The following is a 14587-nucleotide window of genomic DNA, read 5'->3' on the forward strand; positions in this document are numbered from 1 at the left end:
TCTTCATTACCTGGCTTAGCGTAATTTGTTATTATTAAGCCTTGCGTGCTGAGTCTGGGCAGTCTTTTTGAGCAGAAGCGACCTGTGGAGAGTGAAAGGCACATTGCAAACGTGGTCTCTGGGGTTTATCTCACCACCAGAGTTTTGCATGCTTGGCTGGCCAAGTCTGCAGTATGAACACCCAGGGGCCATACAGAGTTTAGCTTTATGCTGGGTTTGAAAACTGACATCAATCTAATGCTCTAAATTGTATCCACAGGGTTGAAGAGAAGAAAGTAGTTTATTGTATTGGATGTTTAATAATTAGTAATGAACGGCAACGGTAGAATCATTCCAGCAGTGGTGGTTGAATATCCTGTACACAGCAATGCAAACACGATGAAAAGGCGGCAGTGATATAGGTACCTCCCTATGTATACTTCCTTTGCAGGATGGAGTCACCAGACCGAAGACAAAAACACACAAGGCGGCCAGAAATAAAGCAAACTGGTCAATGTGTGAGGATGCATCAATGAACAGGGTCCCACAACCATCCTTTCACTGGGTATAACCCAAAACCCAGCTTTTACAGGTACCTCTGCATTGGTACCCTACTGATATGTGACGGACCTGGCATAAAGTGCAATCCCAGCTGCACTTTGCTTCCCTGGCCCCTGTGTGAGGAAGAAAAGGTGGGCTCAGTGTTTAATCCATGCCTGCAGGAGATGCAGACGTGCTTTATGGAAGAGCTTTGTCTCCCATCCATGGTTTTACCCAATTTGTTGTTTCATGGGAGACCCAACGCTGTTGATAAAGTATCTCCATAATGCTCACAAAAAGCCCCGTCTGGGACTAATCCCCAGGGAGAAGGCAGCAGCCCGTCCTTCACCTCACGGAGGTAAGGAGTTAGTCACAAAGCTGCCTGAGAATCGTGGAGCCACGGCCGTCTGCCTTCTTTGTGTAAGGAGTTTGTGTTAGACAGGGCAAGCTCCGAGGCTGGGGGATGGCCCTGGCTCCCGATGGATGCAAAGAGAGGTCAGTGTCCCGGCTCCGGCGTCCCAGGAAGATCTCCCACCTGAGATTCCTGCAGTGCCTGATGGTTCTGGTCCCTGTACCTCACACCAGCCATGCCTGGCCAATGCAAAACCCAAGGCAGAGGGATTCTGGTTGAATTTCGCAGCTCTAAACTGGGGTCAGTGTTTTACTTGTGTCTGCTCCTGCACAGGAAGAAGCACAAGAACTGCACATCACATCCTGGTTCATTCCTCACGCAGCTCTACAGTACATGGGGGTTGAGATGCATCACACCCTAAATGGCTTTTTTTATGTAGTTATTTAAGGACCAGTTTTCCTTTCATGCGGGTTAATACCCTCACAACCCCTCCAATCGATACTGGAGGGCTTACAACCTACATAAAACCAAGGAGCTGCTGTGAACGAGTCTCTGCAGACACCAACCATGGTTTCTGTGCGCAGGGTCTGATATTACTGCTCAGGAAGGAGCCTCTGCATTCCAGCTGCTATAAGGCTGATGGGTACTTAAAGCCACCCTCACTTGAGCTCCCCACTTGAGGGTACTTCAGTTTATAGTTTAACCCTTGAGGAATAAAGGCTGAACCAGCGCTGCACGCACAGGGCTCTTGGAGGAAGGGCTGAAAGGATCACAAGGCATTTACTCACCCACAGCCCGAGCGCACGCAAGGATTTAAGTGGTGCATTAAGCATCTCCAGGCAATTCTGAGCCCTTCAGAACCCACACCATTGCTTGGCTTCTGCTTTAACTTTGTCATAAGCCTCCTGGCTCCCTGGTCGCAATGTGCTTTGTGATTCCTGCCCTCAATGTGTCTGTACCCATTGCCAGGTACATCCCCTCCTCACTGCACTGAAATACACATTTGGCTTTATGCTTTCTGCTGGGGTGTTTCCACTGCTCAGTCCCTTCCAGAGACCAGATTCCCACTGCCTTTCACCCAGGTCAGCATCCTCCTCGCCTCCCTCCAGCAGGTTATTACAATACACGACACTGGGTTGCTCCTTTCACAGCTCTTTAAGCTCAGGCCTGAAGCAGGCAACACGAACTTTGGAACAAACCTTTATGCATTGAGGCATTAAATACCTCAACAGCTTCATGAATGCAGGCAGAATTCATAACTCTGATACAGCCGAGATGTCCTAAACCTTCACTTTAGATTTCCATGCCTTGATGCCATAGGAGGCTGATGACTCTCCAAGGGCTTTGCTACAGAAAGCACCTGTATTGCTACAGAACTGAACATGAATCCATAAACCAATACAGTTCAGCAGGAGCAAGGGACTGCACGGACACTGATTTCCATACAAAGTAGCTTATTATGGGCTAGTCAAATGTGTTCCCAACCAAAGCAGGCAAAAATGATATTCCTTGTATTGATTTAAATGTAGAGATCAGTTGTAGCGAGGCAGCTTTCTCCTGTAGATGTGCTGGTGAGGACATGGGGAGCTCTGCGTAATGCTCTGCTCTCCCCGCAGCACCTCTTGTGCTCCTCTCCCTGGCACACGATGCTTGATGCAGTTGGCAGAGGGTTGGAACTGGATGAGCTTTATGGCCCCTTCAATCCAAACCAGGCTGCGATCCTATGAAAAAGAGGAGGTCTACATTTAACAACTCGAGGTATCATAAAAAGCAGGCTTTTATAAGATCACACAGCATATAAACTTTGCTTCGGTATAAAACACCGAGTTGGGATTCTGTATTATATCTTTTGCTACAGAAAAGCCACCCAGGATGTAGGCAGTGGCTATCCCAAGGTGGGTGAGGAGATCCCAACTGGAATGGGTTTTCCTGGTTATTTTAACAACTTTGGGACGAACAGCATGAGATGAAGACGCTCCATTCCCTGTGCTTGTTTTGAGCCTCTGTGCTGTGGTTAACAACGCTTCATGGCTCTTCTGTGGGGTTTCAGACAGAACAAGTCCCAGAATTATATTCATTAACATCACTATGCATATGCAGGTGCATTAATTGAGTAGCCAGCCAGGAAGATTCCAGTCCTAAGAGGAATTCCCAACACATTTAGGCAATGTTTTAGCTACGAATGACTTGAGGATACATCTCAGAACGGTGCCATCACCCGGCTTTGACACCCGCAAAGAAGGTATTGGCATGAAGCAGAGGAATGGGGAGGATGGATGCAAAGGATGGATCCATCAAGGGGGAACACAAGGAAGCCCTTTCCCCCAGGACCAGAGTGGGAACAAATGGATGTAATTACTCTGGGGAGCAAGTAACTGGGATTCCTGTTGCAGGCACTGTTTTAGCCATAAGCGAGTGAAGAGATGAAAAACTGCCATGAGAACGAAAAGTGCTGGCAGCAGCAGAAACGCGCGCGACTGGAAGGTTCGCAACTGGGGAGGAAAAAGGAGGAGGGGAAAAAAACCCCTCTGCAGAATCTTCCCTCTCAGCAAAAAATGGAAGGAAAAACCCAACAGGCTCTGCTTCAAGAAACCGTTCCCAGCGATTTCCTTTCCTCCCAAGTTCTAGCGGGCACGTTTTCCATGCAGTTGAATGAGGGAGCCTTTTTGCTGATGCAGAACACATCTCACCGGTTCGTTTTCAGTACAATGCACAGAGAATTAGGTGCACAATTCCTGGTAACAAGAATGGAGACGGAGCCCTTCTCCTTCCTCCATGCGCATCGCGGGATAAATCACCCGGAGTGGAGGGCAGCGAATGCCAGGCACAGAACTCCTGCTGCGGTTATCAGGAGTCGGAGGGCTACAGTTAAAATCTATCCTAAACCAAAGGAACTATTTCTGTGTTACAGCAATCCCTCCTATCTCCCATTTACAAGAGCGATGACCAGCCTCAATATGCAGCAGTTGAATACAAATCAGGCTGACAGCTCTGCGTGGTGTGAAACCATCGCAAATAGATGCTTGGATGTTACTTTCCCAGGCAGTAATGTCAACATCAGCACAATCACAAGCCTTGCTTCCAGTATCATCTCAATCAAGGCGCAATTCAACCCTTCACAGGCTTTTGTCAATATGGGACTGACCGTTTTAAGCACAACATGGGCTTCAGCGAGGCTTCACTGCCTTCGGTATCCGCCTGATCCGCAGAGGTGATGAGCTCCTTCGGCGCTTATTGAGCTCACTGGGATTTGAGAGCGGGCATGCTCGCAGAGCCGGGCCCTAAGCACTCAATTCAGCATCTCTGAAACAAGCATGACATTGATCCTTGACTTTGATGGACACATGGTGTAAGCCGGAGCAGCAGCAGAGCGACATCAGTCACTTAGGGAGAGAAATGTGGGGTTTCTTGCAATAGAAAGGCAGAAAATCCCTCATTGAGACAACAAGAAACCTGGAGAAGGGCTTTGGACAAGGGCTGTAGGGACAGGCCAAGGGGAATGGCTTTAACCTGCCCGAGGGGAGACTGAGCTGAGCTCTTAGGCAGAAGCTCTTCCCTGTGAGGGTGCTGAGGCGCTGGCACAGGGTGCCCAGAGAAGCTGTGGCTGCCCCATCCCTGGCAGTGCTCAAGGCCAGGTTGGACACAGGGGCTTGGAGCAAGCTGCTCCAGTGGAAGGGGTCCCTGCCCATGGCAGGGGTTGGAGCTGGAGGAGCTTTAAGGTCCCTCCAACCCAAACCAGTCTGGGATTCTATGACTGTTTTTAATTCAAGCTGATGGTGCTGAGTTAGATGCAACTGGACTTTGTAATCATCAACGTCTCTTATGAAGGCAAGGTTATGGTATTTAAGTTCTAGAACTCCAGTTTCCAGAATTGAATGACAAGAGAAAGAATCGTCCAGGAAATAACCGTACCAAACTAACTCCTGAATTATATCGTACAATAATGAGAGGAGGCTGCTCTTGCTGTGGAGGACCCACAGCATCAATCCATTCCTTCCCTATAAAACCAAAACACACTCGCCAAGGAAGAGACAGATAAAATGCAGCAGTGTCTGTATTGCTAAAACCAGCTGTATTTCGGGCTCTCACACCAAAAGCTGCTCCTGTGGCACGTCCACGTGTTCACACAACCAGGGCACCCCCAGACTGTGCCAGCTCCACACCATGCTTCGCTTGCAGCTCTGACAGGGAATCGTTTCCAGAGCGAGCTGAAGAGTGGCCCTGCCTGGCGATCCTGTCTCTGAGCCTCTTGGTGCATCTATAAATAGCAGATCATCAATTCACCTCCTCTGAGCTCATCGCATGCTCCACTTCACTGCCTGCCTCTTGGCTGAGGCCGTCACCGTGACTCAGATCTCCCCTATCAGCTTCCCTGTGGAGGGAGATTCCCCCTGCATCCCATGGCAGCGTGTGGCCGTTTGGCTGCTGAGGTTTGCACCACCACAAGTGATCCGCTGTTGAAGAACCTGACATTTGAAGCAACGTCATTAAGGTTTAAGGTCTTGGAGCTCACTTCACAGACAGGGTCTGTGTTGTTTTACAACACCACTGAGTGAAAGCCAAGCGTCAAAACCCCAGATGGACGTCACACACAAAGCCAATGACAAACACAAAGCTATCACCATGTAAGACTGCAACATTCCACTGATCCCTGTGCAAAATTCCCTACAATCTAAACTTCCATGCATCAATCTTCATCCAGGCTGGACAGAGCCTTGGGTGCCATGGTTTAATGTGAGGTGTCCCTGCCCATGGCAGGGGGGTTGGAACTTGGTGATCTTAAGGTCCTTTCCAACTCAAACTATTCTATGATCCTATGAATCTCTTTCCATTGCATCCAACCCCCCTGCTCAACAAGAAGACACTCTAAAGCGGAATGCTCTGTTATCCTTTGCTTAAGAAACACACTGATGAAGAAAGATGCTTCTCCTTGTAACAGACTATTAATTTTCAGGCTGTATTATACTTGCTGGAGTGAGCGTATCTTCAGCACCAACCTAATCAAGCTTTCCACTGCCTGTAGTGGTATTACTCATGTATCCATCAAAGCCCTGGCTTGTTTGCACTAGGAATCTCCAGATAACCTGCTTACTCAGTGACGCCAGAGATAGCTGTCAGGCCCTACTATTTCATTTCCTGGATAAATGTTTCATAGCCTCCACACTCTGAATGTGAGAAGAGGAAAAGATTCTTTTGATCATGGGTTTGACATACCTCCTCCGTCCTTTAAAAGTGACTGTAACCCAGCACGCAGCAGCAGGAAGACAATTAAGTTGGATAAAGTGATGGAAAGAGATTTAATGACATTTTGTATTCTTTAAAGTGATTAAACCCAAAGAGTCTCGCTCTTGTCCTGCATACACCTGACCTCTGCCTCACCGGGCTTGGAGGTGATCCCAGACTGGTTTGGGTTGAAGGGACCTTAAAGCTCATCCAGCTCCAACCGCTGCCATGGGCAGGGACCCCTTCCACTGGAGCAGCTTGCTCCAAGCCCCTGTGTCCAACCTGGCCTTGAGCTCTCCCAGTGATGGGGCAGCCACAGCGTCTCTGGGCACCCTGTGCCAGCGCCTCAGCACCCTCACAGGGAAGAGCTTGCATCAGCAGAACTATAGAGCTGGTGTGAGATAAAGGCACCTTCCGTGTTGACCCTTGGTAAGCAAACATGGCTTGCAGGCAAGACCAACACCAGGCAGTGATTTAACTTGCAGCGCTTTAGAATGCCTTGAAGAATCCTTTGAGAAACACAGAACTGCAGAAAAAGAGGTGGAGGTCTATGACCACTGCATTGTGTAACCTGGCTTTGGAGCTGCAATGCACACACCGAGGACAATTTGGCTTCTTACTTCAGGTGTGCATAACTGCAGTGATATTTTAAATGAAATGTACAGATTACCAAGCTTATCGATTCATTTATTGCAATGTTTGACAGTTAACCAGCAATAGTGAGACCACTGGCTTCCTTGGCAGTAACTATCACCTTGTTATTCCCTTTCCTTCTGTGCCTGTGTTCCCTGTCACCACCTGCCTTCCACCCGGACTGAAAGCCCTTTGGAATAAAGACAACACACTGGTTTTGCTCATGTACAGCCCATAGCATTTTGGCTCCAGGCCATGACCAGGAGTGTGGGACACTGCATGATTCCAACAGCAATATACCAATGGAATCAGACATTGAGAACTCGCTTCCACTCTGCTTTAAAACACCAATAAATACGAATGTTACTTGTGGTGCCGCTTATTTTCTTATGTATTTGTATCAGGGGAGCCAGTTGCAACAAGCAGAACCCTGAGCTGGTTACAGCTTATTTCAAGTTAATTTGATACAATGCTCCCTCTCTCTCAACTCATGCATCTTCACAAAGAAAAAGGCAAGCAATCCAGAACATTCAAAGCATAACGACATTCAGATGTGTCTAGACATAAATAGCAACTTCTAAAGCAAGAATTTGCCTCTGGAGTCCTTTCAGTAGGCCCTCAAATAGAAAATACTTAAAGGAAGACCATGATAAGTATAATTTCTCTTTGTTTGAGGCAAGGATGGAGTGAATGTGTCATAAGGCACTGAGAAAGAACAAGAGAAATCTCAGTGAGTCAAAATGAAAGGACTTCATTATAGGCCAAATCCTCGCTCCATTTAAGTCAATCAGAAATCTGTTTGTTGACTTCAGTAGCCAAGGGTTTCATGGCACAGCTTCCACCAAAACCAACTTCCAGCACTGTATTGTACAATCGGAGGCCTCGATTTTCTCTTGTTCTGGACATTACCAAGGATCCGCACACACAAGGCGGGGGGTTGGAACTGATGAGCTTTAAGGTCCCTTCCAACCCAACCCAGTCTGGGATCCCATGATCTCTTTGTGCATTCGTAACCCATTGGAAGTCGGTGTTTTCACAAGTTCACATTAAAGAGTGCCCTCAGAGGGAGGGAGGCACTAACACTGCCTTCCACCAGTACCCACTTGTACCATCACTGACCTGTCCAAGACTGAAACACTCTCCCTGCATCCCGGTTTCCAAGGCAAGACACAGCAGGGAGTGAAAGGAGGAGAGCTGTGCCTTTGCCTCGTGGGTTATCACACTGTAACCGCACACCCCTTCCCTACAGACACATGAGACAAAGCAGACAAATTGCAATACAAACACCTATAATTTCTCCAGGTTTATGTCCTTATACAGAAGAACAAGCACACAAACAAACCCGGGAACAACAAATTGAGCTCTCCAGGCTGCTCCTTTCCCCACTTACTAAAGCGTATGCTTTGCTACCACTGAATTCAATGGAAACATTCCTTTAGGTCTCCATGGGAACAGCATCGGGTCTATAATACTTAACTATAAGTACCAAGTTCTATAAGCTTTGGCTGGAAGTTTTGAGTGTCCTTTTAAAGATCTCTGCGGATAAAGAACTGGAGGCTCCGGAGTCAATAAAGTCAATGAAGCCGCTTTCACAGGCAGCAGAAGTTCACTCTCAAACTTCCCTACAAAACAGGGACTGGAATTTGGGGGGAGCGAGCACAAAGACAACACTGTAATAACTAACACAATGACCCTTTCAACCAGGAAAGCGAGCAGCCCTTTTAATGAAATTGGGACTTAACGTACGGTTGGACCAGACAGTGAAAGGAAATCTCTCACCAGCACATCACAAGGCCAATAATGTGTAAACAGATAATAGCAAGAGCTGTGTGGTTCATAATTAATTCAGAAGGGATGGCATTGCTGCCTTCTCCCCGGGCTTGGGCAGTCACTGAAGACAATTCGCCTCTCGGTCTGTGTGAAGTGCCATATTTCAGCATGAAATCCTTCTATTGCCATCACGATAGTGGGAATGTAAAGTAATAAAAACACCGACAGTTACCTTTAGTGGACATTGCAGCTGAATTCTGGACAAAACCAGAACCCGTAATCTTCTCTTCACACCCAAATAAACTTCAAGATGAACAGAAATACAGATAATAAATGATGATGATGATGGGGATAAAATGATAGAATAAATTATGGGGATGATGATGAACTAATATTCATTTTAATAATCATATTAATAGTAACTAATAATCTGACACTGAGACGGAGCAATTCCAAGTTCAACCCAGCTCTGAAAAGAACACGGATGTGTTCACTGATTTGTAAGCAAAGGTTTATGTAGGGTCAGTATCTAGACAGGTTTACATCAGATACTAAGGAAGCTCTTCCCTGTGAGGGTGCTGAGGCACTGGCACAGGGTGCCCAGAGAAGCTGTGGCTGCCCCATCCCTGGCAGTGCTCAAGGCCAGGTTGGACACAGGGGCTTGGAGCAAGCTGCTCCAGTGGAAGGGGTCCCTGCCCGTGGCAGGGGTTGGGACTGGAGGAGCTTTAAGGTCCCTTCAACCCAAACCAGTCTGGGATTCTATCATAAAAAGGATAAGGTGCTTGGGAGCACCTTACTTTGACCAACCAGCCCCCAGTGAATGCCTGTTTTGGCTCCCTGCTGTGCCCAAGCTATAGGGCTGCAGAGGTGTTGCTGTGCCAGGTAGAGCCGTGCCCAGGCTGCAGCATCCTGCCCCGCTGGGCAACTCCCCAGCTCAGCCTATGGTATGTGTACCGAATTGGCAGCTGTCAAAATGATTCAGCTTGGAAATGAATCAGACACGGCAGGTCACGGCCCCAACTGGAAAACAGGGATAGAAACACAAGACCTTTTCAGTCATACGAGCTGGGGACTGAACATCCCGTGCCACAGGTGGAGGCTTGGGGAAGTGAAGTCTGCCTACCTCCAGTGCTAACAGCCTCTGCAATGAGATCTCTATGCAATCAGTCAGTGCTATACCATAATACTGCCTTTATACTGGAGTCGGACCCAGCCCTGGCACATCGTGAAAGGCAGAACATGATTTCTCTTATGACAAGTCCCAGTGCAAACTTTCCCATTCCGGGTTTCCAAACCCCAGCACTTGCTTTTCCTAACATTTTCCCTCGCTCAGAAAATCCCACGCTCCGTGCTCTGACCACATCAGACGGAGAACAGCTCCCTTGTGGACACTGAACAGCATCCAGTGTTTCAGAGGAGCGTGGTTGCTCCCTGGGCAGGACACAGCTTTCACACGGAGCAGCTCCGAAACACGACTCTGACCGAGCATTGAGAATGGATTCGTGCAGTCACGGCGGCTGGAACGTTACCATCCGTGGGACAGCACCAGAGACAGAAGATGCCCTGTGTTAAACCCCCTCTATATTCCCTGCAGAAACATGGGAGAATGACAAGAAACCTTTAGGGAATATTGCAATTTCCATAGCTTGTGATGCTAATTACAGTCATTATCGGAGAGGCTACAAAGTTCTGCCTGTGTTTTGTTCTCTGCTCCTGGTAGCTGGGAGGTGAGATGAACTCGAGGTGCACTAACAATGCTAAGGGGAAAAAACTCAGCCCCTAAACCCTGTTTACTTTCAATAGCACCACCTAATTATGTGACGTTTCTATAATAAGCAAGTCCAAAAGCCCTCTCCTCTCCTGTGTGCATGCACACAGCACCACAGGTATATTCTTTTCTAAAATAGCAACTTCTATCCTTTGAATGCACAGCAAGAGCAGAGCAGCACATGGGGGGTCATGGCTCTATTCTTTGGTTCTACATATTTTCATGGGGTTTTCTTTAGATTTAGCTCCTTTTTCCTTTGCCTCTTACCTCATTCTTCTTCTAATATGAAGAGATTTCTAAAGAATCACAGAATCCCAGACTGGTTTGGGTTGGAAGGGACCTTAAAGCTCCTCCAGTTCCAACCCCTGCCACAGGCAGGGACCCCTTCCACTGGAGCAGCTTGCTCCAAGCCCCTGTGTCCAACCTGGCCTTGAGCACTGCCAGGGATGGGGCAGCCACAGCTTCTCTGGGCACCCTGTGCCAGCGCCTCAGCACCCTCACAGGGAAGAGCTTCTGCCTAAGAGCTCATCTCAGTCCCGCTCTGGCAGGTTAAAGCCATTCCAAGAAGGATCCCTAAGCAGGGCAGCAGGACATATTCCATAGAGGAGTATGCCATAAATCCTTCTTTTGGTCTTCATGGACCAAAGCCAGCATGTTCAAAACACAGGAGGCGGCGGCACCCTCCTACTTTTCTACACTTACACAGCAGTCACAGGCTGAGTGTTTTCCTCCCCTGAGGAATTCCGAACCCACAGCTCTTCCTTTCCAGGAGAATAATCCCATCCTGCAGGAGGGGCGCAGCATGCCCTGCTCTGTTGAGGCTCTTCCATTAGAGAGATTAATGAAATCAGGTAATGTTTCATCCAGTGACATACATGACACAGAGCTCATGCACTCTGCCACTCACCAGAGGCTCTGGTCACCCATTTCCCACCCCACACTCCAGCCAAACTCCTTGTTCCTGGCATCAAGAGGAGAGGTGGAGGAGGCGGCGCTGCCAACTCACACCTCACATTGCCTGCTGGTTGCACCTTTCCTCTTCCAGAAGCACAGCTCGAAACAAACAAGGGTTAGCGTTTGCCTGGGACAGCTTCCACAAGCAGTAAACTGCTCAAACAGAAGCATTAGGTGGGGAGGCTGGCCAGTTCCCCTCTCCTCATGCATTTCTGTACACATCAACAGCTCTTCTCATGGAACCTTGACATGCCAAGCACAAAGGATCTATCTGTCTGTCTGTCTATCTATCTATCTATCTATCCATCCATCCATCTTCTATCTTTATCTATCCATATTCTATGTATCTATCTTCTATCTTTCCATATATCAATCTTCTATGTATCTTCTATCCATCTTCTGTCTATCCACCTTCTAGCTGTATATCTATCCATCTTCTATCTTCTATCCATCTTCTATCTATACATCTATCCATCTTCCATGTATCTTCTGTCCATCTTCTATCTTCCATCTATATATCTATCCATCTTCTATCTATATATCTATCCGTTATCTATCTATATATCTATCCATCTTCTATCTATATATCTATCCGTTATCTATCTATATATCTATCCATCTTCTATCTTCTATCTACTATCTATATATCTATCTTCTATCTATTCATCCGTGATCTATCTATCCATCTATCTCCATCCATCCATCCATCCATCCAAAGTTATCCTCCCTATTTGACGTGGAACTGAATGCTGCTGTACGGATGAGGGAATCTGCCTTCACTCCTATGAGTTTTCTATGCAGGACCTCCTAATCTCTGAATGTTTAAAGCTGTATTTGTTTGACACATTGAATTCGCCGACTGTTAACACAAAACCTCCCACAAAGAGCCACAGCCAGACCACCTCAAGCTGTGATTTCCTCACTTCTCACAGCCTAAGGCCTCGAGTCTGCAATCACACACATTTGTCTGCACTGCAGTGAGGAATCCCGACGGGGAGGCTCGCACTAGTGAGGATAATCACATTTGTGAGGATCTGAGCCCCGTGCTTGTGGCTTGGGACTGCGCTGGGATGAGGTATCTTCAGGGAGCAAAGATCTGAGGAAAGCAGCAGCAGCGCAGTGTTTGATGCTTCTTAAGGAAGAATGGTAGCATGGTAAACTAAGGGGAAGGCACCCTTGTGCTTGGAATGTGGGCTTGGGAATCCCCAGGATTGGCTTGTGTCCATAGCCTCACCACCGGCGTCCTCTGGACCTCCACAAAACCGGATGCCTCCCTCTGCACACAAGCACAAAAGCACAGGGATGAGTAACCTAAAGATGTCTCCAAAGCGATTTCAGCTCTTTGCATGGAATCCCATTGAAAAGAAGTGATTAGGAACTGTTTAACACCAATGAACCAAACCCCCGCGAGAGGCTGCACGCCCAGACCCTGCACACCCATCAGTCCTCCCTTAATTCCCCCAACATCCCGCAAGCGCAGTGCACTGCAGCACTGCAAATCAGCACTGCAGGCTGATTGATTAAAACATCAAGCATCCCAGCGCGCTACTTCAGACATTACCCGCACCACCACGCTTATCGGGACCGCACCGTGAGCCTGGGAACTGCCGTACCTGGAACTTGCCCTTGCGTTTAACACTCACGGACTGGTTTGGAAGGGACCTTAAAGCGCATCCAGCCCCAACCCCTGCCCCGGGCAGGGACCCCTTCCACTGGAGCAGCTTGCTCCAAGCCCCTGTGTCCAACCTGGCCTTGAGCACCGCCAGGGATGGGGCAGCCACAGCTTCTCTGGGCACCCTGTGCCAGCCTTCACTGTGCGCGTTCCGGCTGTGCCCCGCACGCAGAGGGAAGCAGCAGCACCTCCATTAGAGCTGCCCCTCGTCCACGCTCCTTCCCCCTGGTTTCACCGACGGGCACCCACGGGGACCCCCGCACCCGGGGCCACGCCGGCGCTGAGGCACGAAGAGGCCGCAGCACCGGGTCCCTGCGCGCCTGCGCGGCGCCGCCCCGCTCCTCCGGACCGGGCCTTCCGCTGCCCCCGGAGCCCCCCGGAAGGGGCCCGGCGCGGAGCCGCTGCGGCGGAGGAAGGCCCGGCCCCGGTGGGCTCCGCCTGAGCGGCCCCGAAGGGGAAGGAGCGCTGGGGAATGGCGCATGAGCAGCCGGAAGCCAGCGGGCTGTTCCCTGCCGGCATGAGCGGGCAGCGGAGCCGTGGATGGAGCCGTCAGAGTCGGGCTGGGCGGTGAATGGCCTCCCCGTGTAACGCTCGCTGTGCCTGGCAAGCGCACGGCTTCTCCGGCAGGTTATGGCTTTAATCGGTATCGTCATTACTTCTAATGTATGTCTGAGGAGGGCTTGCAGAAGGCACCGGTCTTTTTCACCCCTTGCAGCTCTCTATGGGATGCTGCAGGAGTCCCAGCTCAAGAGACACCAGTTCCTCTATGGCACCTACCCCCTGGGTATCATCAAACCCTGGATTCTCACCATCCCGATGTTCGCATCCATCACACAGCATTAACATGGTCAAACAAGGGCACATCCTTCCTCACCCTACACCGGGAATACAGTCCTTGCCTTCCTCCGTGGACAGCAGGACACCTTCCACCTTAACTCCTAACTGCGGGCTCCGACCCGTGTGTGCAACAGAGAACGCTCCAACTCCTTCAAACACGCTCATGTGCCTGGATATGGTGGGTCCTGGTGCCCTGAGCTTGCAGCACTGACCGCACCTCCTGCCCCACTTCCAGTCCTCGGCCATTCACTGCCTCCACCTCAGGTACACAGAAACATATTCTGAGCCTCATCCACCTACAAGCAGGCTACATCAGCTGGTAATCACATCAATGTAGACTCTAATGACTGGCAAATCTGGTCTCACGCACGTATCAAAGGAACAAACACACTGCAACAGGAGGCAAAGCGTAAAAACACCCCCAAACTTAAAAGGTGAGCCCAATTCTGAAGGAGCTTTCCCACATTCTATTTCTAAACAAGAATCTGCACTGACACTCCTTTAAGACATGCAACAGCTTCACTGGTGGTGCTGTAATTTCACCACAGTCAACAGGCAAATTGGATCCTCTGGGGTTTCTGTTAATAATTAGATGTAGATGAAAGAGTTTTTAAACACCAATTCACCAGCTCAAGGAACGCAAACTGCCTTACCACGGTTCACATCCCTCTGCATTGATGCTTCTGAGCCTTTGCACACCAACACTTCTTTGTTTTCCTCCACAGGCTACTGAACAGAACGGTTTGACGAGTATTCTGGTGGCTGTTTCTAAAGTTAACAGTGCTGTTCCTATGAATTACAAACCAACTTCACAAGCAGGTGCAGGGTATAAATTGATATTCCTGTTCACTGCATTAAC

The 14587-nt window shown here is 49.0% G+C and overlaps 2 long non-coding RNA genes across 2 annotated transcripts; both read right to left on the minus strand.

Moving 5' to 3' along the window:
- Positions 1–2308: 2308 nt before the first annotated feature.
- Positions 2309–11564, minus strand: LOC136019793 (uncharacterized). Its single transcript, XR_010615063.1, has 3 exons — positions 10968–11564; positions 4017–4174; positions 2309–2592 (listed from the first exon to the last, which is right to left on the minus strand). It is a non-coding gene; the product is annotated as an uncharacterized LOC136019793 (long non-coding RNA).
- Positions 11565–12034: 470 nt separating this feature from the next.
- Positions 12035–13334, minus strand: LOC136019792 (uncharacterized). Its single transcript, XR_010615062.1, has 2 exons — positions 12833–13334; positions 12035–12495 (listed from the first exon to the last, which is right to left on the minus strand). It is a non-coding gene; the product is annotated as an uncharacterized LOC136019792 (long non-coding RNA).
- Positions 13335–14587: the final 1253 nt, after the last annotated feature.

The sequence above is a fragment of the Lathamus discolor genome, chromosome 10 (assembly GCF_037157495.1).
Source record: "Lathamus discolor isolate bLatDis1 chromosome 10, bLatDis1.hap1, whole genome shotgun sequence".
Classification (NCBI taxonomy): domain Eukaryota; kingdom Metazoa; phylum Chordata; class Aves; order Psittaciformes; family Psittacidae; genus Lathamus; species Lathamus discolor.